Genomic DNA, 12945 nt, shown 5'->3' on the forward strand with positions numbered 1-12945 from the left:
CATGCTACTGGGCTTCAGTCCTGTCCAGATCTGCACATCTGAGCATTTCACATTGTAAGTACCATGGATGCGTTGGTGAATGCTTTGCAGACACATTCGGGGAACTCTGTACTTTTGGTGACTTCATGTGTGAACGCAGCGCTCCGAAGTGAACTCACCAGTTAATGTAGGGTGACCAACCGGCATGGCTGCAAATTCAGGACGGTAAGTGTAAAAATTCAGGACAAAGGGTCAAAATTCAGGATGAAAAATCAGGACAGAAGGTCAAAATTGAGGACAAATCGGAACAAAAAGTACGTTTTACAAACACTTCAGAGGAAGTTGCGCGATAGTATAAAAATAAGCAAATAGACAACCACTTAAGTACAAGTCAAAATAAGTTTATATTAGGTTGAGACATTTGTGTACTTCACGGTTTTTCAGTATGCGCACAGCTTTGAGCAATTGTGCAGGTCTTTTTGAGGTATTGCATATCCATCCATCATCCATCCACCCTTTCACCGAATCCATCCTTTCACTCAATCATCCAACCATTTACCCTTTCCCCAAACCATCCTTTCACTCATCCATCCACTTTTCCAGCCATCCATCCACTCTTCCATCCAACCACTTACCCTTTCACCCATCCAGACACACTTTGACTTATCCATCCATCAACCATCTACCCAATCCATCCTTTCACTCATCCATCCACCCTTTTACCTAATCCATCCTCTCATTCATCCACTCACTCTTCCCCTCATGAATTCCATTCACTCATCCATCCAACCACTTCCACCCGTCCATCCATTCAGTCATCCATCCATCCATTCATTCACCCTTTCACCTAATTCATCAATCATTTCTCTCATCCGTCCACCCGATCTCGCCCATCATCCACTCTTTCACTCACCAATCCATCCTTTTACTGATCTATCTTTCATAATTGGTGGTGTGAAGGGTGGGAACCCCCAGGACAGCGCACACATGCGCACAGTACTGTTCTTTCACATCCCGTACTGCTCACCTTTACTGGCACTATCAACTCTTTTCTGCTGCTGCCTGTGTTCAGTCTGGTATTTTTCTAAATGGCCCTTGTATTTTTATTGGAGCTGTTTGTGTTTATTATTGTATACAGACAGACATGCACAAACATGTCTCTATCTCTCTCTTTCATTACAGATAATTAAAACAGATTGATTTACATTTCTTTAACAGTTTCATAGCGAGATAAAGGTCCTCCTTTCCTTTGCTTTAGAGGTTCCAGGGTGGGAAGTGCTCAAACTGGCCATTGTCATTCTGTTTGTGATAATCAACCACAGACAGAATGACAATGGGCGGGAGGGGCAGCGAGGAGGAGTGTGAGGCGCCCCATCAGGGAGTTGAGGCCTCTGACAGGGAAGGCCTCTGACAGGGAACACCTCTGCTCCCTGCAGGGCCCGGAATTACGGAGAAAAGCTCTAGCTCGTTTCCTTTGAGCACAGAATACGATAGGTCTGTAGACTTATCACCACTTTTCTTCCAAAGCAAGAGGCAAATGTTTTAAACACACAACTCTAAACAAAAGTACGTGCGTCCAACGCACAGATATCTGTTAGAGAAAAATACACTATTACACGTCTTTCAGTTTGAGATAAACTACATTTTTAGGTTTTGCCTGGCGAAAGCTGCGCTTTCTGCGCAGCTTTTTCGCGCAGGCGAAAACCTGATGAGAACTGTAGTGTGGCTTTGTTCGGCCCTCGTCATTGATTGGCTGGCTCCGTAAACGGAGCCTTGCCATTGGACGAGGGGCCTGTCCGTCAATGCCGGACCAGACACGGGGGCGTTCCTGACATTCTTTGGCTTTTGCCGACGTCACGCGACGCCGGGAACGCCCCCGAGTCTGGTCCGGCATTGCCGGCACTTCTGCGTCTCTCCTGCCCCGTCACTGGCCGGCCGGCCAATCCTAGCGCGGCCGGCCGGAAGTGCCCGCCCCCCGCAACAAGAAGGAAGACGGCAAGCAGTATGGCGGCGCCCGCGGGGCTCCCGTGGCCTGGAGGGAACCCCTGGAGATGCGGAGGACGTTGCCGGTCTCCCATGCCGAAGAGGGAGACCGGAGAAGTGCCGCCGTCGCAAGGTGCAGGTGAGTCGATTTGTGCTCCCGTCCCCGTTCCCGCCCCTTCTCCCGCCCAGCCACGCAGAGCACCGGCCGCACAAACAGGCTTTACAAACCCGGCTAAGGATACAGGGAATGACTGGATGCAGTCTGATGTTATTCTTTGCAATTACCTGGTTACGACAAGGACGTGGCTAACGAGACAAGGAATCTGTCAGCCTAGGAAATTAAAATAGTATATATACTGTTTGCAGCTCCTAGGTCATTCTGCCAGCGGGAACAGCAGTGGTGAGATGTGTCACCTTGGAGACGATGCACAGAAAAGAAAGCCGTTTGACAAAGGCAATTGAATTGGCTTGTGTATACTGCACATGCCCAGGCATACAATATGGACGTATGAGAACGCACAACTTAAAAGACCCATGCTCACAAGTACCAGCATGCAGTAATACACACAGACCACCAAATATAGGCATTTGTGCACAGATGACAACAGTCATGCATAACCCAACACTAGAGGGGACAAATGGTGATGTGCACCAGCGGAGCAAAGGCTAAAACCAAGCAGGGGCACATGGTGATCTGTTTGCCTGAGAGCACTAGTGATGAACCTCAGGAGAGTATTGGGTGATGAGCGCCAGAGGAGGGCAGAATGATGCGCAGTTCAGGGGAACAGGTCTCTGTGCATTTAGAGGCATCATTGTGAGGATTCAGGCTGATATGAAGCAAGAAGCACATGGAGATGCACAAAGGGGGCACCCGGCAATGAACAGAATGCGAGCGCCCTGCATTGCTAGATAAGTCTCACGTTGTCCCATGTGAAGTGTGAGCAACTCATCCCGACTAAGGGGGGGGGGGGGGTTTGGAAGGAAGCATGTCCCATGTGAAGTGTGAGCAACTCATCCCGACTAAGGGGGGGGGGGGGGTTTGGAAGGAAGCATGCACTTGTGCCCTTTTTTGCTGTTAGTGAATTAAGGGTAAAAATCAAACATTTATACCAGGAGAAACATTACTATTTTATTTCACAAATGGTTGAAGCTGCTTGCATATCCCGAGTCAGGCGGGTGTCTACCAATTTCTAACCCCCCCAAAAAATACGTTATTTTGACTGTGTGTGTGTGTGTGTGTGTGTGGGGGGGGGCTCTGTGTGGGTGTGTGTGGGGGGCTTTGTGTGGCTGTGTGTGGGGGGGCTCTGTGTGGGTGTGTGTGTGGGGGGGGGTTTGTGTGTGTTGGGGGGGCTCTCTGTGGGTGTTGGTGTGTGTCATTTGCGAGAGATAAAGCTAGTGGCATTGTAAATGACAATGCCATTTATTTATGTTAAAAAAAAACATAAATAAAAATAATGTCAAGAGCAATGCCAATCGCTCTAACTTTAACAAAGGCAAAACCATTGCATTGTAAATGCTTGTTTGAGGAAGGAACTGAAATCTCTGACTGACGGCGACAAAAAGTGTTTTTTTAGGTACGAAGTAAGAGAGTGTACACAAACTGAAGGAAAACGAGAGGAAAAAAAGGCCATCATCTTGCAAAAGTCCCTGAGGAAACCTCCAAATTTCACTTTTTTTACGATGCTGTCTGGACATAAAATAAGACTTTTGATAAGTGGACAGGAGGTATTGTGCTGAGCTGTGCCCTCCCAGGGAGCGATCCTTTATCCAGCGTAGGCCATTACCCTGGCTGCATCCATGGGCGTCCGCAGGGGGGCAAGGAGGGGAGCTCCAGGGGGGGAAGCAAGCGCCCCTCCTTGCCCCCCCCTGCGGACGCCCATGCATATACAGAAAGAACAGGAGCAAAATAGAAGTGATGGCACAAAACCTGAACCATCGCGCAAGCAATGCAGGTTAATGTATACTTTGAAGCACATCACTTAAGATTTCTCAAACCATTCATTAACCTGACCCCACTTCCTATAGCAGCCCAAGTTCAGCTTTGGTGTGACCCTGCTATTTTTAACGTCCACATTACTAAGCTAGTTATGCTTATGGTTGATTGAACGGACTCCACTAAGTGACACTATCACACCAATATACATGTCCCGCTGGGGTTCTCGTTCATGCAAGGGAGTAGCCAGAGAATTAAAATAACCCCCACTTTGAGACATACCTCCAGTCACACGGAGCCTGCAAAGTAGCGAACCCGACTGTCCTTGGCAGAGTTTCGTTCACACTTTCTTCCTCCTTTCAACCATCTTATCTATCCATCTTCTCACCTTTCCATCAACTTGCTCATCCTTCAATGATCCCCCACACACACTCCACTCACTCACCTGCTGCAAGCGCTGCATTTTGTTTCCCTTTTGTGATGTCTTATTTGGAAAGTTGTGCAAATCTTCCACCCATTTTCCACATTTACAGGTAGCATATAGATGACCATCACTCTCTGGGGTTTGTATGGAGGCCAACATGGGAGCTGCATGTAGTTTGAACAACTTTCGGACTCAATGACTGGCCCTGTGAGAAACTGGCACTGCACCCTGCTTTAGCTACAGAGCTCTCAATCACATCCCATCATAATTACAGACACACCGCTTCTACTTAGGGGCCAATTCCGATGTTGGACGGCCCAGAGTCTGTCCGACATCGGTTTGGAACTGGAACCGAACAACCTGCTGTCATCGGTTCCAGCCCCGCAAGTAGGATGCGACCGAACCCTAGTCGGCCACAATCCTATTCCTTACAATGGGAGCATGCATTCCGATCGAAATGCATGCTCTCATTGCAAAGAGCAGAGGTGCAGTTCATCCCTGCACCCCATGCAGGGATCAACAAGGAAACACCATAGGTGCCCCCTAGGCTGTCATTCAGAGGCCCTGCTGGGGGCCCCCAAAGTAGGATTCCAACAGCCTTTCTGTGTTGGAAAGGCCGGCACAAAAAGACTGTGGGAATCTTCCATTGGAATCCCTTGGCTGGAAAGAGCCGTCCGAGGGATTGATGGAGGATTTCCAAATGGCAGCCGAAATCTCCGAGCCTGTCACAAGCCACTCAGAAGTCTGGTTCTTTTCTGACCGACCCCATCAAAATAGGTCAGTTGGAAAGGAATCCAAAAAGCCGATTCCAATGTGGTGGGAATAGCTCCAACCGACGGTCAGGGCTCTTTCTCACTGCATCAGATCCGGCTACTTGGTAGGACACATGGATGCAGCTCAGTTTACAATATGCACTGCACATGATTCATGTATTGCAGAAATAACTGCAAATACACAACATTTGCAGAACCGCATCTTCTCAGATAATGCACAATGGAATACATGAAGAATCCATGCATCTCAGGGCATTTTGTTTTACAATGGCTGTAATGGAGCGACTATAAAGAATATAAGGGAGAGTGTGTGGTGTGTACTTCCAAAACATGCAGATTTACCATTGTAGGTACTGTACATTTATTGTTATTAGTGCTACATTTATAAAAATCAAACTGTGCTTGTGAATGCAACAAGTAGAACATTTTATTTCAGGTTAAATTGAAGCCTGCATGAACAAAGAAGAGGTAGGCAAAGGTTTCACGCCTGCTCAGACAGTAGTGCTGTAGGTACACATAAAGATGTTATTGGTATCTGTGGTGTGCAAGGTCCTGCGCAAATCCACTTTCCTGTCAAAAAATACAATCCTCCAACATTACTAGAAGTGGCACATTACTTGCTCAGGTTTATGCATATTTCAGAAAAGAACAGTACTAGCCAGTAGCATAGGAATGAGGCCATGGGCTCTGGAGCAAGCAAGGAAAATGGCCCCTTTGTCTGCTGTTGAAATAGGAAAAAAACGAAATTTACATTGTTTAATGGTCCCTGGGGCAGTACACAGTCAAAATATCGAGTTGTAAATATCGACCTACCAAAATATCGTGTTAGAAATTTCGAAGGTAAAGAATATCGATGTCAAGAATATCGTTGGACAGAATATCGACCCTAAGGTAAGTAATATCGAAATTATTTATATTGATGTAAGTAATATCGAAGTTAGTAATATCGATAGCATATATATCGATGTCACTAATTTCGATGACACTAATATCGATATTTGTATGATTTTTTTGTTTTTTATTATGTATGCGTTATATGTGTTACTTAAGTATTTAAAATAAATAATATATGTGTATTAATTTTATATATTAATACATTTATTTATAAGCAAATTATATGTTTTAGTACTGGAGCGGGTAGTGGGTTTATAGGGGAATAGGGTGGGAAGTAATTTAATTATGTTTAATTAATTATTAATTATTAGGAGTTATAAAATAATTTTAATTAATTGATAATTAATTTTAATTAATTGGAAATTAATTTTAATTAATTGATAAATATGTTCTGTAGCGGGTTGTGGGTTTATAGGGGAATAGGGTGGGAAGTAATTTATTTATGTTTAAATAATTATAAATTAGTAGGAGTTATAAGTTAATTTTCATTAATTGCTAATTAATTTTAAATAATTGGAAATTAATTTTAATTAATTGATTAATTGATAAATATGTTTTGTAGCGGGTTGTGGGTTTATAGGGGAATAGGGTGTGAAGTAATTTAATTATTAATTAGTAGGAGTTATAAATTAATTTTCATTAATAGCTAAATAATTTTAAATAATTGGAAATAAAATATAATTAATTCATTAATTGATAAATATGTTTTGTAGCCGGTTGTTGGTTTATAGGGGAATAGGGTGGGAAGTAATTTAATTATGTTTAATTATTTATTAATTAGTTGGCATTATAAATTAATTTGAAATAATTGCTAAATAATTATAATTAATTGGTTATTAATTTTAATTCATTGGTAAATAATTTTCATTAATTCATAAATAGATAAATGTGTTCTGTTGCGGGTTGTGGGTTAATAGGGGAATATGGTGGGTAGTAATTTAAATGTAATTAAGTAATAATGTATTTAAATTAATTGTTTTGTTAATAATATAATTGATAATTAATTATTAATTGGTGATTAAATAATATGCATTGGTATTGTTTAATATTTAATTTGGGCTAAATATATTTTGATAATCATGTATGTAATAATTATGTATAGGCATTGTGTATGGTTTATATATATTTAATAGTTTAAATTTTTATTACTAAAACATTTTTTTATTTATAAGTATGTATTTTTAACCCCTACGCTTCTCCAACATTTTCCCTACTGTTGCACTCTCTGGAGTGGGAATAGCAATTTTTACCCCTACGCTATCCAACGCTTTCCCTACTGTTGCACTCTCTGGAGTGGGAATAGTAATTTTTACTCCTACGCTATCCAACGCTTTCCCTACTGTTGCACTCTCTGGAGTGGGAATAGTAATTTTTACCCCTACGCTATCCAATGCTTTCCCTACTGTTGCACTCTCTGGAGTGGGAATAGTAATTTTTACCCCTACGCTATCCAACGCTTTCCCTACTGTTGCACTCTCTGGAGTGGGAATAGTAATTTTTACCCCTACGCTATCCAACGCTTTCCCTACTGTTGCACTCTCTGGAGTGGAAATAGTAATTTTAACCCCTACGCTATCCAACGCTTTCCCTACTGTTGCACTCTCTGGAGTGGGAATAGTAAATTGTACCCCTACGCTATCCAACGCTTTCCCTACTGTTGCACTCTCTGGAGTTGGAATAGTAATTGTTAACCCCTACGCTATCCAACGCTTTCTCTACTGTTGCACTCTCTGGAGTGGGAATAGTAAATTGTACCCCTACGGTATCCAACGCTTTCCCTACTGTTGCACTCTCTGGAGTGGGAATAGTAATTTATATTCCTACGCTATCCAACGCTTTCCCTACTGTTGCACTCTCTGGAATGGGAATAGTAATTTTTACTCCTACGTTATCCAACGCTTTCCATACTGTTGCATTCTCTGGAGTGGGAATAGTAATTTTTACCCTACGCTATCCAAAGCTTTCCCTACTGTTGCACTCGCTGGAGTGGGAATAGTCATTTTTACACCTATGCTATCCAACGCTTTCCCTACTGTTGCACTCCCTGGAGTGGGAATAGTAATTTTTACCCCTACGCTATCCAACGCTTTCCCTACTGTTGCACTCTCTGGAGTGGGAATAGTAAATTGTACCCCTACGCTATCCTACGCTTTCCCTACTGTTGCACTCTCTGGAGTTGGAATAGTAAATGTTACCCCTACGCTATCCAATGCTTTCCCTACTGTTGCACTCTCTGGAGTGGGAATAGTAAATTGTACCCCTACGTTATCCAACGCTTTCCCTACTGTTGCACTCTCTGGAGTGGGAATAGTAATGTATACTCCTACGCTATCCAACGCTTTCCCTACTGTTGCACTCTGTGGAGTGGAATAGTAATTTATACTCCTACGCTATCCAACGCTTTCCCTACTGTTGCACTCTCTGGAGTGGGAATAGTAATTTTTACTCCTACGCTATCCAACACTTTTCCTACTGTTGCATTCTCTGGAGTGGGAATAGTAATTTTTACCCCTACGCTATCCAAAGCTTTCCCTACTGTTGCACTCTCTGGAGTGGGAATAGTTATTTTTACCCCTATGCTATCCAACGCTTTCCCTACTGTTGCACTCTCTGGAGTGGGAATAGTAATTTTTACTCATACGCTATCCAACGCTTTCCCTACTGTTGCACTCTCTGGAGTGGGAATAGTAATTTTTACTCCTACGCTATCCAACGCTTTCCCTACTGTTGCACTCTCTGGAGTGGGAATAGTAATTTTTACCCCTACGCTATCCAACGCTTTCCCTACTGTTGCACTCTCTGGAGTGGGAATAGTATTTTTTACCCTTACGCAATCCAACGTTTTTTATAATTAATTGTAAAAGTATATTTAATTTTGTATGTTTTTTACATTTTATTTATGTTAATGTTTTATGTTTGTAAATGTATTTGTAATTTAGAATATATTTTATTAATTTATAAATTACTAAAATAATTATTACAACTTATTGTTCAGTACATATATATTATATATTTACTGTATATATTTAAATAATGTTTTATTATTATATATGTATTATTTATTAATTTTAAACATTATTAGATACTTTTAACTATGTAGAATTTATTTATTAGTGTTATTTACTTTATTTTACATTTATATGTAAAAAAAACCCAATATTTTTAACATCGATATTTTTAACATCTATATTATATTTTCGATATTTTTGTACTTACCATGTTGTAGATAGGATGTCGATATTCTTGCCCTCGATATTTTTGACTTGATATTCCTGTAGGTCGATATTTTGGAGGTCGAAATTGTGTCAGTGAACCCCCTGGGGCCACTGCACCTGCTGCACCAAAGAAGCTACTCCCCTGGTAATAACATCAGCTCATGCAAACTACATGGAAACAGTGAGCTGATGCCTCTAAAGAAAGTGCTACAATTAGTGCTGTGGAGATGCGTAGCTTCCATTGATGCAGCAGGTACAGCGACACCAGGGCATTGTTATGGGGACGGGGGAGGTATGGTTCTAAGACCATGCCTAAAAACTTACTTTTAATCAGTGCCTTCAGTGCAGTGATATAATGTGACATATTAATGCCAAAGAATCGACATATTAAAAATGGTACAGTTTTTTATTTGGAAGAGACTTTATCATATGTTAGGTGATGTTTGTTATACGTTTTAGATGAGAAGCAGGGCTTAGCTAGTCAGCCAGGCCTGTCCACTGATGCACTAAGAATTATCAGGCTGATCTTTATCCACAAGTGGAATCGTTGGCACAAGAACAGCAGAAGGCCTCTCTGCAGAAGCATCCGTTCATAAACACGAACAATGCCCAGAGCACTTTTAAGCAACAGATTATTACTAGGACCTCGAGTCATGCCCTTAGATGCAGAAGAATGAAAATCAGTGCATGGCAGTAAAAAAAACCGCATTAATCAGTGACACCACTTCTGCCTACATATCCCTGTAGCTGCTGCCCGTATTTAAACGAATGCAGCAAGTGACATGTGCGGGAGCCACTTGCTGCTCTCCTTGTGACCCTCAGCAGCCCCTCGCACTGCCTCTTCCACAGTGAAGTGCTCCTCTACATTAGATTGCCTCTGCTTCTTCCTGTGGTTCTCCAACATGCAAGAGACCGTTTTTAAATGTTGTCTAAACAGTGCATGCTCTGTCTCTGCAAGACATGTTGATTACAACCAGTGGGTTTGCAGCCCACCCACAGCTTGCCATTTGTTAGCTTCAATGTCGCTCTCATTTTCTTTGTCCCCATTTGCCACAGCATGCAAGCGTTTGTCTTCTTCTTGTGTTTGGTCTTGCTCTAGAGCAATAACCAAGTACTTGTGTCCAAACACTGCTCCCATTTTTGGAGCTACGTTTTATTATGTGCTCAAGTACTCCATATGAGTGCTTGAGTTTTCAGTCTGTCTCCCATATCCGCATCCATGTCGCTTATTTTCCCTCCTAGCCCCCAATCCCTATACTCTACGCCACTGCACTTTACTTCGCACCACTCTGTTCTTTGCCACTACACTCTACTGTGCACCACTCTACTCTATGCCACTGCAGTCAACTCTGCACCACTCTATGCCACTGCACTCTACTTTGCACCACTGCACTCTATGGCATGGCACTCTACGCTGCTGCACTGTACTGCATGCCTCTGTACTCTACGACACTGCACTCTATTCAATGCCACTACAGTCTATTCTGCACCAATCTAGCTACTGCACTTTATGCCACTTCACTCTATTCTACGCCACTCCACTACACACCAGTGCAATCTACTCTGCACCACTCAACGTCATTACACTTTATGCCACTCTATTCTATGCCACTGCAGTCTATGACACTCTGCTCTTTTCTGTACCCCTCCACGCCATTGCACACTACGCACTGCACACTATTCTACACCACTGCACTACACTCCATTGCAATCTACTCTGCACCACTCTACACCATCACAGTCTAAGCCAATGCACTCTACTCTGCACCACTGTACGCCATTACACTGTACGCCACTCTACTCTATGCCACTCTGCTCTTCCCTGCACTACTCTACGCTACTGTACTCCACACCACTGCACTCCATGCCACTCAGCTCTTCTGTGCACCACTCTACACCACTGTACTCTACACTATGCCATTGCACTATATGGCACTGCACTCTATGCCACTGCACCCTATGCCACTCTGCTCTTCTCTGCCCCACTCTATGCCACTGAACTCTATGGCTCTTCTCTGCACCACTCTACTCAACTGCACTCTGTGCCTCTGCACCTCTCTACTCTGCACTACTGGACTCCATACCACTCTACTCTGCATCACTCTACTCTATGTCATTGCACTCAATGACACTCTACTCTGTACCACTGTACTCTATACCACGACACTGTATTCCACTCTACCCCACTGTACTCTATGCCACCCTACTCTACACTACTCTACTCCAGTGCACTATATCCTACTTCACTCTACACCACTGCACTCTACACAACTGCACCCTTTGCCACTTCACTCTATACAACTCCATGCCACGCTATGCCACTCCAATCTTTGCCACTCTGTGCCCCTCAACACAACTCTTTAGTCATTCAACACCACTCTTTGCCATGCCACTCCACACAGTGCCACTCTACGCCCCTCTACTCCACCCCCTCTACTCGATACCCCTTTACTCGATGCCCCTCTACTGCACTCTAAGCCAGTCCACACCACTCTATGCCAGTCCATTTCATTGTAGTCTGCCCCACTCCACTCTACACAAATCCACTGTGCGCCACTGCATCTACACAACTCTACTTTACGCCAGTCCACTCTAATCTATGTCACACCATTCTACTCTACGCCTCTCCACTTTACACTAAGATACAATACTCCTTTCCACCTCAATCCTCTACTCCACTCCATGCTGCTGTACAATAGGCGAAAAGATTTTGGCAAAGCCAATAGCTCTTGAGTAGCGAAACCTACTGGCTTTGCCAATGCTTGTTTTACATGCCGCTCGCATTTGTGAAAACGGAGGAAAAAGGTCTCTTGCGAGATTTGTGAAGTGTACATCCTTGACAATCTAGATTGCATCCTCAGAAAAGTTAGGATGCATGCACCTTACAGGGAACACTGGTTCTGACAAGATGTATGTAAAAAGAAACAAGAGCTGAAGTGTGGTTATAGTTAGGTCTTGAAATGGGAAAAGAACAAACGTTTAAAAACTGAAAAAAAACTAAAATTCACCAGTTAGAGTTTAGCGAATTGACTATACCTTGATCCCGGTCATGAACTGCTTATGAACACACTTATAACATCACTCATGACACGTTAAATTACACAATTGATGACATCTGACCACATCTCAGATTCATATCTGAACACAGACTGAATACCATTATTGCTGTCACTAGAACAGTTTGAAAAAAGCCGTGCTTTAAATACATGATTGACATGTGGGAGTCATGATTGCAGGTTGAGCTGGAGCGTGCCGAACAGAAAACTGGCCGTGTGACATTTTGGCACTGAAGAGGCAATTTGTCCATCAGACCGCCTGTCTTCCTATGGATTGCTTACAATGTTTTTATTTTGGGTTAAGTTACCATTTCAGCCAGCTGTCTGCTCTGACAAAATGTGACCGACCAGACCATTATTAGGTCAAAAAGGTTACAGGTCACTTACCTTTGACACTCGTTCTTTAGCATTCAGAGAAATCCAAGCACACTACACAAAAATCGAAAATCCAGGAGTCTAAAGGAAGTGACTAACCCAGGAAATATTGAAAGGCCCGTGACACTTGTCCACGTCTGTTAAATCACTCACCTAGTTTCATGGGCCACGCCTCTTACAAAGGTGTCCTTGTTACGTGCACTTCTGAGACCATGCCCGACACTGAGCCCGAAGCCCAACATAAATATTGCTTCATGACACTTCAGGCGGCTGCCTTATTATTCATCTCAATCAAAGCAATACCCAAAATACC

Source organism: Lissotriton vulgaris, chromosome 1_1 (genome assembly GCF_964263255.1).
Source record: "Lissotriton vulgaris chromosome 1_1, aLisVul1.2, whole genome shotgun sequence".
NCBI lineage: Eukaryota > Metazoa > Chordata > Amphibia > Caudata > Salamandridae > Lissotriton > Lissotriton vulgaris.